The following is a 12,594-nucleotide window of genomic DNA, read 5'->3' on the forward strand; positions in this document are numbered from 1 at the left end:
ACAGTGGGTTGATGTGTAATCTTACTAGTATGTTTAGCATGTAAATGAGACCAAATTGATCATATCTGAAATCACAAAAATATTTTTAATCTCAGAGAAATGTTTATATGTTTGGAAAATAATTTTAACAAGTTTCTTGGTGGCCACACACGAAGTGCCTTTTAAAACTGTTGTGCTCTGGAAAGGTATTTATTTCTTTCTGCATTCTCCTGAGCTAAAAATTCTGCATACCTGTTCAAGTCGGAAACTTTTTGCTGTAATTAGTAAGACATCTAATGGCACCACTTAAAATATTTTGCCACCAAGCTTTTAGAGTTATGTTTGGACAAATGTTACAGATTGTTTGGGCTAGTGGAGCCAAGTTAAATATTATTCAAATTTGTGTTAATATGAAACCCAGGAAAACTGAAAATATAACATTAAGGAAACAATGGGAAATATCTTTAGGGGGAAAAGAATTTCTTATTGAGAAGTTCTGTTAAATGAACTAGCTTTGATTACTTATTCTTCAAGAGAAATGAGATGCATGCCTGTTTTTTTTTTTTTTCCCCTGAACACTTTGAAGATCTGTAGGTTTGTACCTGTGATTTCTACCTTGAAGGAAATCCACAGATTAACTAGAAACCAAATAATAAAACAATCCTGTACTTTTATTCTTAATTTTCAATTTTTTTGATCCTTAATGGTAACCTTGCAAATATAGCAAGTGTTAGGTTTGTGTTGCAGTTTTTACCTTGTTATTACATTCTATGATAGTCTTCTAATTGTGTGGTTGAGATGGAAGCTTTGGCTCAACTCTCAGGAAGGGCTAAAAAGAGGTGAAAACTGCCCTGCTGCACAATGAAATGACTCAGTCTGGAGAAAACAAGTGGTGAAGGAAATCCCTGTCACTTCCAGGAGTGACTTTCATTTATCCTTGTTCAGGAGGAGGAATGCTCAGCATCATCGTGTTCCCTATTTGCAGTATGTCCCCATGCTGCAGAACGTGCTGCTGCTCAGAGCAGGATGCTGGAGCTGCCCTTGTGCTCGTTGTTAGTATTTACTGATCCCTTCCACACTTGGGAAGCAACTTAGCCCCCTACCGAAAATAGAAGTTGATAGAATTCTTGTGTTTTGGAGAAAAACTGGTAATTCATTAGATAACTTCTGGAGTGGGCACAGTGATTCTATTATTTTAACTGGGCAATGCATAAGACATTTTTTCCTAAAAATGGAGGGAATTTATGGATATGTAAACACATCCATGAGAATTCCAAATATTTTACCTTTCTGAAAAGTTCCTTAGGATTGCTTAATCAAACTTTCATAATCAGAGTTTCCTCAGCTGAGCTTCAGTTCTCAGATGGGATTATTTATAATTTCCTTCAGTGGAAATGTTTTCTATATATGCAGAATATCATACACATGGCTGTTTATAACACTTAAATAATGCTGATAGCCAGGTTTAGTTTGACAAGATGCATAAATGCAGTGAACAGATCAAAGCCACCTGCCTGACACTTGAGTTCTTCAGCTCTGAAAGGAACAAGTAATACTGAGACCCTGCTCAGAAGTCTTCTGGGTCAGGGTCTGCCTTCTGTTTGAATGTGAAGCATGAGCCTTTGTGTTTTTCCTCCCATTTATGCCTGGTTATCTCCCTGTCTGTTAGCAGCACATTATAGATGTATAAACGCTTCTTTGGAGAATTGAACCATGTTTGAGTTCCTGATGAGTTTATGTTTGGTGGCTTAGGCTCTTGTTTAATTGATAGCTCTCCTGTGTTAGTCATTGCTTTGTTTTGTCTTTCATTTGGAGGATTCTTTACCTTGCTAAGTTGATAAAGCTTGCAGCACTAATCTGTTCTGTGCTTTGTCTGAGCAGCTAAATTGAGTGTGTCCACATTTAGGTGCAATTTAGAAGCTTAGTCATCTGCTTACTCCTGAGTTTTCATGTGGTCTGGGGTTTCTGTTACACAAATATATTATTATGGTGGTTTTGGCCTAGGTGCATGGAGCTGCTGAAGTTGCACTGGCTTGTAATAAGTCTTCAACTTCCTCGTTTCTGTCTCCAAATTAAATCTAAGCTCCTGTCTTGAATGCTTCCATATTCCTGCAGAAGGCGATGTTAAACACATGCAAATATAATTATGTGACTCTTACACTGACGTTCTGCTTTTCTAGAGTTCTTCCCACTAGGGATTACCACTCATTTGTTTGTAGTAATTGTCTCCAAAACCTTGCATGGAGCATTTCTCAGATATTTTTTCCCTAGGTCATGTGTCAGTAAGTGGATGTACATGGCTTTGGCTGGGAAAAGCTTGCTCTTGGAGGGGCTGGTGCTGGGAAAACTCAACTGAGTTCCCTGACTTCATGGGGATACTTCCCTTTCCTAATGCAACTCTGACTGGTAGTGCTTGAGTTTGGCACAGAATTGTCTAGGATCAGACTGGTGCTGTTAAATTTGTGACATAGTTTTGAAGTGATGGTAGCAGGAAGGAGGACAAAATTAGCTGTTGTAAATTGGTAGCTGCAGAAGCAAGTAGTGGCCATTGTCAAGTTACCTGTATTTATTTGCACAAATTTGGATTAGATTTTGAGATGAAAGGCACCAGGCTACTTCCTGCAGAATTTTTAAAGAGCTTCTCTGAGACTATTTACTTTTTTTCATATTCTTACTTTTGCAGCTGAGTATTGATTCATGCAAAGGAATTAGGCCAAAGCAAAATTGCCCCCTTAAAGAGCAGCTGCTGTCTTCTAGGAAGTCCTAAAATACAGATGATGAGGATTGTTTTTATATCCCTGGAATTTGTGCATTGTATGGGTTTGGGAAGGCATGTAACCAAGAATACAGGTATCCCCTTTAGGGATGTGAGGCCAAAAAAAAGTAAATCCTAATACTCTTTTATTGGCACAGTAGCTGTATAAACTCCTGGTGTTGTACACTGTCATTTGGCCTTTATAGTGAAAAGTACCTGGAATCTTTTGGAATGTCACTGCCAGGGTACAAGCATTTCCAGTTGTGTTTAAAACAAAAGTAGCTTGTTCTGCATGGACATTGACTCCTGATATTTGTTGTCTGTGTTTTCAAGAGTATTTAGACTGTTCCTCAACTTCCACAGAGCAGAGAAAAATGATTTTCTCACAGAAATCTCACAAGATGTTTGAGGATAACGATAATAGGGGAAAAGAACTTGGCTCTAGTAAGAATATTCAGAGAGTCATTTCAGTGACTGCATGCAAAGAAGTGAGCTTGTTTACTGCAGAGACTGTTCAGAAGGCTTAATCAGGATGTGTTCCCTTCCAGGAGCTCAAATAACTTGAAGCTTCATTTCCCCAAAACCCTTGATAAAGTTTGTGCTTGATTTCCCCCAGTGTGGCTGGGAGCACCTGTAGGATCCCACCCACACATCCTGTGCTCCCCCAGCTCTCTGAAGGGGCTTCTCTTTCCCTCTTGGGTTTATTTTCCACTGCTGCAAGACAGAACAGTGGTGTTTGTCCTCCTAGGGAGAAGGAGGCACAGCAAGCTTATAACTAAAGGTGAGGAAGGAAGAGAAGTTTGGGACACAAAGCTAAAGTGAACCTCAAGGGGCAGAGCTTTTTGAAGAAAAATAATGTTGGCAACATGAAGGAGAGTGACTGACTGCCAGGGACAGAGGCTCCTTCAGGTGTTTGTCAGTCTGTATTTCTAATCTGTGCATGCCTGCTGCAGGGGTGCAGATGGGAAATGCTGTAACAGAGGTCACTTCTATTCCCTGTGCTCTTGGGAGGTCTGAGGGACAGCCTGGTGGAAATCTGCCTCGTGTCCTTGGCTCCTTTCTGCTGCTGAGGTCTCAGGAAGCTTCCAGAAGTTCTCATTGGTTCAAGTGCTTTAGCATAACATGATATGGATTCTGATTTGGGACTGTGGTGACTCCCACCCCTCTTATGTTCACTAACAGGTTTTGTTTGCCAGTGTAAAACTATATCAATTCTACTTTTTTGTTTGTTGTTCAAGTCATACTCAGGATAACAAAAGGCTGGGTTCCAGTCATATTTGGGTTGCAATATGGTCCAGGCTGCTCTGTTTTCAGTATTTTCCTAGTCTTTTCTCCAGAGATCTGTAATGCTTTATTTCCAAGTCTGTTTTCAGTGTTTTCCTAGTCAGACATATCATCATTTAAGATCTCGAATGGATCTTGTCAATGGCAAGAACTGCTTCTTCCCCATTAGAAAATGGCCTTGTAAGCAGCTGACAGTTTGTCTAATGGAATTAAATGCATCAAAGATAAGGGGAACAGGTCTGTGCTCTGTACTCAGTAAATCTGAGATTGAGTTGAAGGCTATCTCCACAGAAAAGCGAATTTAAGAGGTTGATTCTTACCTCTGCCAGTTATTTTCAGCCTTTTTTTCCCCCCACTGAAACTGAATCTGGTCTGTCAGTTGTCTCTGTCAGAATAAATTTTTGTATTTCACTTTTACACCATCTGTCTGATGGCTGCAATATATGTTTTTAATCTTATGATTGATAGATTTCTGGAGTTTGCAATTAGATTTTTACCTTTCTATTTGAGAAGTACTCCTTTTTCTAAGACTCTAACTTTGTCTCTCAGGTAGAAATGAGAATGTAACAATTGGTTCAAATCTCCTTTGCTGTCACTGGTGGAAGGAGCATTTGCAGTAAATATGTGTGGTTAAAATGGGGCAGAAAACTCAGTTTTAAAGCTGGTCTTGTCTTGACTTTCCATTATCAGTCTTCAAAATCTATCTGAAATTTGTTTCTAAGTTGATCATAGAATTGATGTTGCCCAGCAGTTCATTTTTACCTGTTTTCCTTTAGTTGCAGTAGTGCTGCAGAAATGATTATTAACTTTGTGTCAAAGGGACTCCTCAGGAGAGCCCTGTGTGCTTCCAGCCTGGAGGATGCTGTGCCTGCTTTATCCCTGCTCCACTGCCTGGGGAGGGAGCAACCTGCTGCAGTCAGTACCACAGCAATGGCAAAGACCCCAAACACCTGGAAAAGCTTTTGGAGTCCAGGCAGCACTGAGGATTTTTTTAATCCCTGCTGGGACCTCACTGGCTACCCTGTGCACCCACGGTCAGTGTGGTTTGGGGCAGCAGTGTTATAATTAGGAATGAATTGGAATTAATGTTGTGTTAAGGAATGGATTGGAATTAATGTGTATTTAGGAATTAATTGGAATTAATGTGTTTAGGAATGAATTGCCCCTCATCTGTGGTATGGGGACAGAGTGGTGACATTGTGCTGTGTCTCTGCATCCCAGCAGTCACCCCCAGCAGCAGGACACAGGAGTGCCTGCAGTTCACAGGGTGTTTTTTCTGTTTGATTGTACAGAGACACAGGTTGGTGATTCTGTTTCAGCCAGGGCTCCATGAAAGGGGAGGGTAGATTTGGAGATCAGTAACCCATTTTTAACAGCCTCTCAATAGCTTGTAGAAGCTGTGGGGAGGATGGTGATGAACTCCATTTCTGATAGATTTATTCTTTTTTTCCTTCCAGTCTGATGCTATTTCTTGAGAGGAACAGTCCTTGTTTAAAAAGAACCAAGCAGTGTTGGAGTTGAGGACAGTGCCTGCTGTACTCATCAGCTCTGTTTCATCTACTTGTCTTCATCCCTTTGCTCTTTTTCCCCTGCAGACAATCCTTTGGGAAATCTTTGTTTGCACACTGTTCAATATGAAGAAATCATGATCTATTGTAAGGGTGCTTCTAGGCATGACAACAGAAATGGTAATGAATTTCATATTTATAGTGGAGCTGAGGCTCTGATCTCCAAAATCACAGCACTATCAAATGCAGCTTTTAAGGTATGTCTCCAAATTTTAGTTCAAGAGTTGGATTCTGTCAAGGTTGGCTGTTTCAGTGGGGAGTGAGAAGAACAGAATGGAGGGGAAGAGTGTGGAAATTAAGTTTCTCATGAAATGTGTCAAAAGATAAGCATGTAACTATTAGGAAAATAACATTTTGATAGCAGAAGCAAAGTGCATGCTAATGGTTAGGGACTATTCCTGAATCCTTTGGCTTTTTTTCCTTTGGTCTTTTTCCTTTTCTCCTGTGGCAGGTAAGGAATGTGATAATTACCTGGTGCAGAATACAAGTGTTAGTAGGCTGTGAGGTGTTACTGCTGCACGTTGTTGTGGGACCTAATAAATAATCCTGAAAGTTTCAAACGATACCACGAGTTGTGAGCCTTCCTCACTTTCTCAGGTCGGAGTAAAACCAAGTATCTTAACGTAGTTTAGCTAAAACCATCCGACTGAATTGTCATCTGACATTTGCTCTGGGTGTGCACTGGGCAATATTGAGCACTTCTTCAAATATTTTAGCAGTTTTGTGAGTTGAAGCAGTACTTGGTTATCTGTCTGCCTAAGAGGGTTTCAGTGTTAGCATTAAATGCAGTGTCATGTGTTACAAGATGCCACCCTAATGAAAGGATTTGGCTTCACTTGGAAGAGTTTTTTCTACAAACAGTTTGTCCCAAGATAGAAAATATTCCAATTCTTGACTTCAGTTTTACTTTGAAGATTATGAAAATCTTGTCCAAAACCGGAAGACTCTTCCTTAGAATTTTGTATTGTGTTCCTTAGGATGGGCTGTCTTATCCAAGGTGAAGGAACAAAGAAATCCTCTATTGTTACACATTCCCTATGTAAGAATATAATTTAACTTTTACATTAATGATTTTTCTGCTCTCCCAATAAGGAAATAGCAAGCAGCAGTTTGCCCATTCTGTCTGGCTTAGGACACAGTGTGTAGCATATAAAGTTCACATAACAGATGTGGTCACAGGACATGCAGCCCATTAAAGTAATCCTGCATATGTATGTACTGCTTGTCCACAGCAATGTATGGAGACAGCAATGTTTAATTAAAGCAGTTGTGTTGTTTAAATATGACTCTGAGAAACTTCAGCAAGGAGAAGATGAATCCAGAAAGCAGTTTGTGTCTTGTGCCTTCCTGTTTGTCCTAAAGCACGTTTTGCCTGGACTTTAGTGGGAACTTAACCCATGGATTTTCTCCAATTTTGTCTTTTGTCTGTGTGATGGCTTTGTTTAGACTGGGGAGGCATTATATTAGGAACTTTTTTTTTGGAATTGCTGATTTTGGCAAAACCTGGATGAAACATCCTTGTTTGGGGAGGGCAGCAGTGGTTACAGCATCACTGAGCAATGTGGGAGCCTCTGGGTCACAAGCTTGTGTGAAATAGTTGTAGAGTGGTGAGAAGAGGCCCTGGCAGTCTGATCCTCTTGAAGTGGTAGAGCTGGTTAGAGATGGGGTTTTGAGAATACAGCTGGGCAGCAAAAAAGAGAACTCGTTGTGAGGGAATGGTACAGGGAAGCAATTGTGCATTTCTGAAATGCCTAGATAAATGCAGCAGGGAGGTTAGCTGGAGACCAGAAAAGAGAGGTGAAGGAAAAAAAAAATGGAAGGGAAATTCTTGAGCAAAGAGAACTTGTTTTCCAGAAGTGGAAATAGATACTGAGAAATAAAGCCCTAAGGGAAAGGCTGGTTCTTCAGAGAGATGAAAACACACATCTGGATATAAGTTTCTCAGATAAGAATGTGAAAGTGTAGGAAACAGCCCAATGATCCCTTGGAGCTTTGAGTTTTAATAGATAACATGTGAAAAGGCAGCCGAAGATAAGGAGCAATCAGAAGTGTTTTATGGATTTTTGGGGGTTTGTTTGGCATTGATTTTGGTTTTATGTTCCTTTCCCCTCCCCCAGAAAGTTCTTCAGCTAATTGCTTATGAAGTTTTTTGGGAGATGAAAATGGATTGTTCCCAGTTGGTGTTAACTTCATTTTATAAAACAGATTATTTCCAAGTTGGTTTTTCCACAGCCCTCTTGTATGCAGCAGGGTTAGTGCAGAGTGATTTTTATAAGCATGAGGAGTTTCAGAAACTTGAAACATCAGATGTCTGTGCACAGGCTTTAGGAAAACTTGAGTTTTGTGTTCATTTAGCAAACATTGTGAAATCAATTCAGCTTTACTGCAGCAAGTAAAAAACCAAAAGTGGGATGAGGATGGAGGACAAGGAAGGTGGGAATCTACTCAAGAGTGAAGAAAATTCCTTGTAAATTGGTTGCAACATCTGGTTGCTAACATCAAGTCAATACAACCCTTCCTTCAAAATTCATTTTACATATTAAAACTGTCCTACACATTTTATTGCAGCGTTTTGGCTTCCTCTGCTCCTCAGTGGCCTCTGTAGACATGTTACACTCAGCGTGGTGGTGCTAGGAATGAATAGAGTTGGTGAAACTGGATGCTTTTTACATTAAAAAACCAAAACCCTGAACAGCAACAAAAAGAAAAACCCCAAACATAAACAGAGACCTCTCTTACCTTTCCAGGAAAAGATCTGGGAAGGGTTTCTAGCCTGTGCATGTCTGAAAGTAAGCAGGGTGATGAAATCAAGGCTTGATTTTCATGCCAGGCTTCACTAAAATAATTTGTTTGTTCATAGAATGTCTTTCCAAGTTACCAAGGATTTACAGCAGTCAGGAGCAGGTGTGAAATATTTCAAGTCTGAAATATCAGATTGTCTGTATTGGTGAAGAGCACCCAAACACTGCAGTGTCTTCACTGTGATCTGTTCAGTCACACACCACACTGAAGAGAAATAAAAATCAGCAATGTGTGTTTTGCTGAAGTTTGCAGCAATGCTTTTTGCCCAGATGAGTCCAGAAATGTCCAACACTGAAGCACAGGCACCTCTCTGTTCATATCCTGATGAGATTGCATGTGTGGTATCTGAGTTAAAATATGGCCCAGACAAGGCTGGACGTGGTCTGGGTTCTGCCTTATGGCAATCTGAGCTTTGGAGCAGCACTGGGCTGGTCTGACCACCTGGAATCCCTGGAACCAGCTGGTCCTGCTGGACATGAAAGAAGAGCTCCAGTTGTAGGAGTTAAGTAGGAATGGCCCAACAAGATCAAGAATTGAAAAGAAGTTTAAAAAGTGACCTTTTGTATGTGCAGTTGTTAACCTTGAGTTTTAATTTTTAGTAGGAATTTAAATGATGCATGAGCTAATCTGACACAGAGCTCTACCCTTACTCTTGATGATGTGCACATCCTGCCTTCTTCATAATAAACCATGTTTCTGTAGCAGCTGTATTTTATATTGTTCTATTCTTTTTATGCTTCATATTTCAAGTTTTCTGCTATTCCCTGAACTCCCCATGAAACAAAAAACAACAAATGCTTGTTTTACCCTTTTCCTTTGCAGAAAATGTAGAATCATGGAATTGTTAAGGTTGGAAGGGACTTGGTGAGGTGTCCTGGTTCAGCCTCTGCTCAAAGCAGAACATGGAATTCAGGCAGGAAATGTCCCTTTGGGTCCTGAAAACCAGAAATTGCCTCCTGTAGTATTTTCAGTGCCCTTTCCAGTACCCAGCTGAGGCTGCTGCTGACCATCCTGCACTTTGCCATGTTGTGCTTTTAAACCTTTTCAAGGCAGGGCTGACACTTGCCTGTGCTGGAGGTGTCAGGGTGAGGCTGAGCTGTGTCAGCCTGATCTCTGCCCCAGCAGATGTGTCCTGTCTTCCTGCAGCCTTGTTCAGGTCAGGAGCTCTCCAGTGATGCTTGACTTGATCCTCTGCCACTCCTGGCTGTTCCTCTCCTCCTTGAACACAAGAACAAAGGAGACTGTGCTGGGGAAGGCTCCCAGCACCTCAGTCTGTCACTGACCCATCACATCTTGTTTATTATTTTACAGCTGATGCTCTGCTAGGAGCTTTTCTTGATGACCCTTGCCAGTTTGAGCTCTAGAGGAGTTTTCCCTTTGCTCAGACCATCCCTGGAGGTTTGGGCAGTGATTCTGCACCCCTGGGTGCTGTTTGTCCTCTCCCTCCTGTGCTGGAGCTCCATCACCAGGTGCTCTTTAGCCCCGGTGTGCAGGGCACACGAAGAGGTGCCAGGACAACCTCCATCCCTCTCGTTCTTCCTGCGGTGTCTGTCTGTCACCAGGGCACAGGTGACACTGCCAGAGGAGATCTGGAACACATCAAGAGCAAGTACAGGGCTCTGGGGACAGAGGTGAAGGACACAGCAGTGCAAAATGTACTGTTCAGCATTATGCTGTCAGCATAACAATTCCTTTATGTGGATAATAAAACCTTTACACTCTAATAATTAGACAGGAATTCCTGCAGGCTGAGACAAACATGTATTTCCTTGGAAGAGGCAGAATACTTGAATTACTCAATCCATTATGCTGCTTTCTGTGGGCCTTGGTATGACTTCCACTGCTGTCTGCTGTCGGGAGTTCAGCCACTGCACAAGTTGAACAAGTTAAGTTTGTTTTTTTTTTTCCTGTGTATTTCTTAACATTTGTAGTTTGCCAAATATTTTTTTCCCTTATTTTCATAAGGATGAGGGCAGAAGTGTGTTGTCTGCAAGCAGTTCCAGATCATTTGGACACTTAATGTGTGTTATTAACCAAGCACTGCTGTAATGGGTTTAAGAATGGACAGCTTATTCACAAAATGAGGGCACTTAACCTCGAAGGTCCGTTTTCCTCATTGTTCAGACAGAAAGAAAACAGTCTGACTCATACCTGAAAGCCTTCAGTAATCAGAACAGAGGATCTAACCTTTTTTGAATTAAAAGCTGTCGTGTAGGTGTGTTACAAAACGTGATGGACTGCAGCATGGGATTTGCACACTCCAACTATTGTGTGGCTGTTTAATTGCTGTTTAAATTTTCCTGAGGACTGAAACTATCCAATGTCACACACGTGGTATCCAACAACTACAGCAAAAATGATGAAATGTTGAACTGTGAGTTATTGTTACTCTTGTATAAGATGTCCACCTTGCTGGATCCCAGTCTTGCTGTGTGGATCTGTGCAGTTCTTGTTGCTCAAACTCTGCAGAATATTTAGAAAGAACTGGTGGCTGTGGCAGGGCTTGTTTTGTTTTTTCTCCTGATGTTTCCCTACCTGTTCTTACTGCAGATCAGGCAGGGGGGTCTGTAATCTCTGAGCTGCTGGTTGTAGTTTGCAGTAGGATCTCCCCTTAACCTTTCTTTAATTTAAATTCAACAAACCCAGGTGTGTCAGCCTCTGTTCAAATGTCATCACACAGCTTCCTCATCCCATCCTGGAGAGCCTGCACTGACCCAACATTGCAGATGGACTGTCTAAACATCCACAGCAGTGAATTCTTTCAGCTTCTCAAACCCCTCTGCCTGTGGTTGAGGTGGCCTTTGCTGCTTCAAGGGCCACTGCTGCAGTTTTGGGGCACAGTGGGACTCCAGCAGACTTTGCTGCAAAGCAAATTCCTGCTCCTGCAGTACCTCACCTGTGACTGTTGCATGGGTTTGTTTCCTCTCAGATGGAGGGCTTTGAATATTTTTCTTCTATTGAACTAAATGATGTGAAATGTTCAGAGAGTGCCAGTCTTTGTAGAGCGCTGTAGAAATAAAAATAAATTCTCATGCTCCTTTGGAAAGTCAGCTGTTCAGAAGAAAAAAATAACTTGAGTCTTATAGAGATGAAATGTACTGTTTTTTAAAAAATGGAATTACCTCAGCTGAATATGATTTGGAAGTTTTTGTCTTTCTTTAGAAGTGATGTTCCTACTTGCCCATGTGATTTGGAAACTAGTGGAATTTGTGTATTTCATAAAATCCAATCCCAGGAATTCATTTCCTGCATTGCAAAATTTGAGATGAAAATATGTTCAATCTGAAGATATGCAGATTGTGCTGCCAGAGGGCTTCAGGATAGTGTTATAATTGAGTAGTTTATCACAGTAACTTTGAAGTTCTTGGATTGAAGGCAAAAGAATTGCCAAGTGCTTTCTGGTGGGAATTATGGTCATTTAAGGTTAAGAGGCTGGTGGCAGTTCATTCCCATTAAAGAAAATTAGCTGCACAGCAGAAGTCCTGGAAAACGGTTAAAATAATAAAACAGATACTGGGTGTGTGAGGACTGGAAAGGGCAGCCAGAATCTGCTGTGTGGGTACATTCACACATGGGAGTGGATTCCTGTCCCTTCCCTGGTCCTGGTTTCAGCATGTTCCCAAACCAAGAACTAAAGCACTCCTGAAGGGGGAGGCTTTACTGAACAGCCTTTTGCCTCCAGCCCTGCAGGTACCTTTCCTGAAAACAAGAAGGTTTTCCTCATGGCTTTAAGCTTCTGGAGTGCAAGAGGCAGCCAGGTCAAGGGTGGAAAAATGCATTGCTGTGGAAAATGCAGGTTTCTTCCAGCTCAGGTGCTGTGTTTGGGGTTGGGGAAAACAAAGCACAGAAAAACTTCCAGGGGGTGACTCAACTGTCACTCAGGATGGTTTGGGCTGACAAAGTCCTTTAGCAGTGCAGTGGCACAGAAAAAACCTTGTTTCTCAGGACTGAGGGCTGCTTCAGTTACTTGGGGGAATTGGGCTAATGAAAAACATCAGCAACTCCTTGGCTCCAGCAATCTGGATTAATTCATTATCACTTGAATTTCAGCTCCCATGTTTTCAATGTTGATTTGCCATTTAAAATAAACCCTTTGGAATGTGCTGCAGATTGATCATAGCCAAGGATGTGTGCTATCGCTTCAAAACAGGTGCTCCTAAGTTTCTTGGGAAATTATTTTTCTTCTGTTCTTCATGAACATTTGGA

At 41.3% G+C, this 12,594-nt stretch overlaps 1 protein-coding gene across 3 annotated transcripts in view; it reads left to right on the top strand.

Moving 5' to 3' along the window:
- The window catches only part of SLIT3 (slit guidance ligand 3), a 466,954-nt gene that overhangs the window by 3,496 nt on the left and 450,864 nt on the right, over window positions 1-12,594 (top strand). The gene's annotated exons all lie outside the window — the stretch shown is intronic.

Source organism: Catharus ustulatus, chromosome 15 (genome assembly GCF_009819885.2).
Source record: "Catharus ustulatus isolate bCatUst1 chromosome 15, bCatUst1.pri.v2, whole genome shotgun sequence".
NCBI classification, from domain to species: Eukaryota; Metazoa; Chordata; class Aves; order Passeriformes; family Turdidae; genus Catharus; species Catharus ustulatus.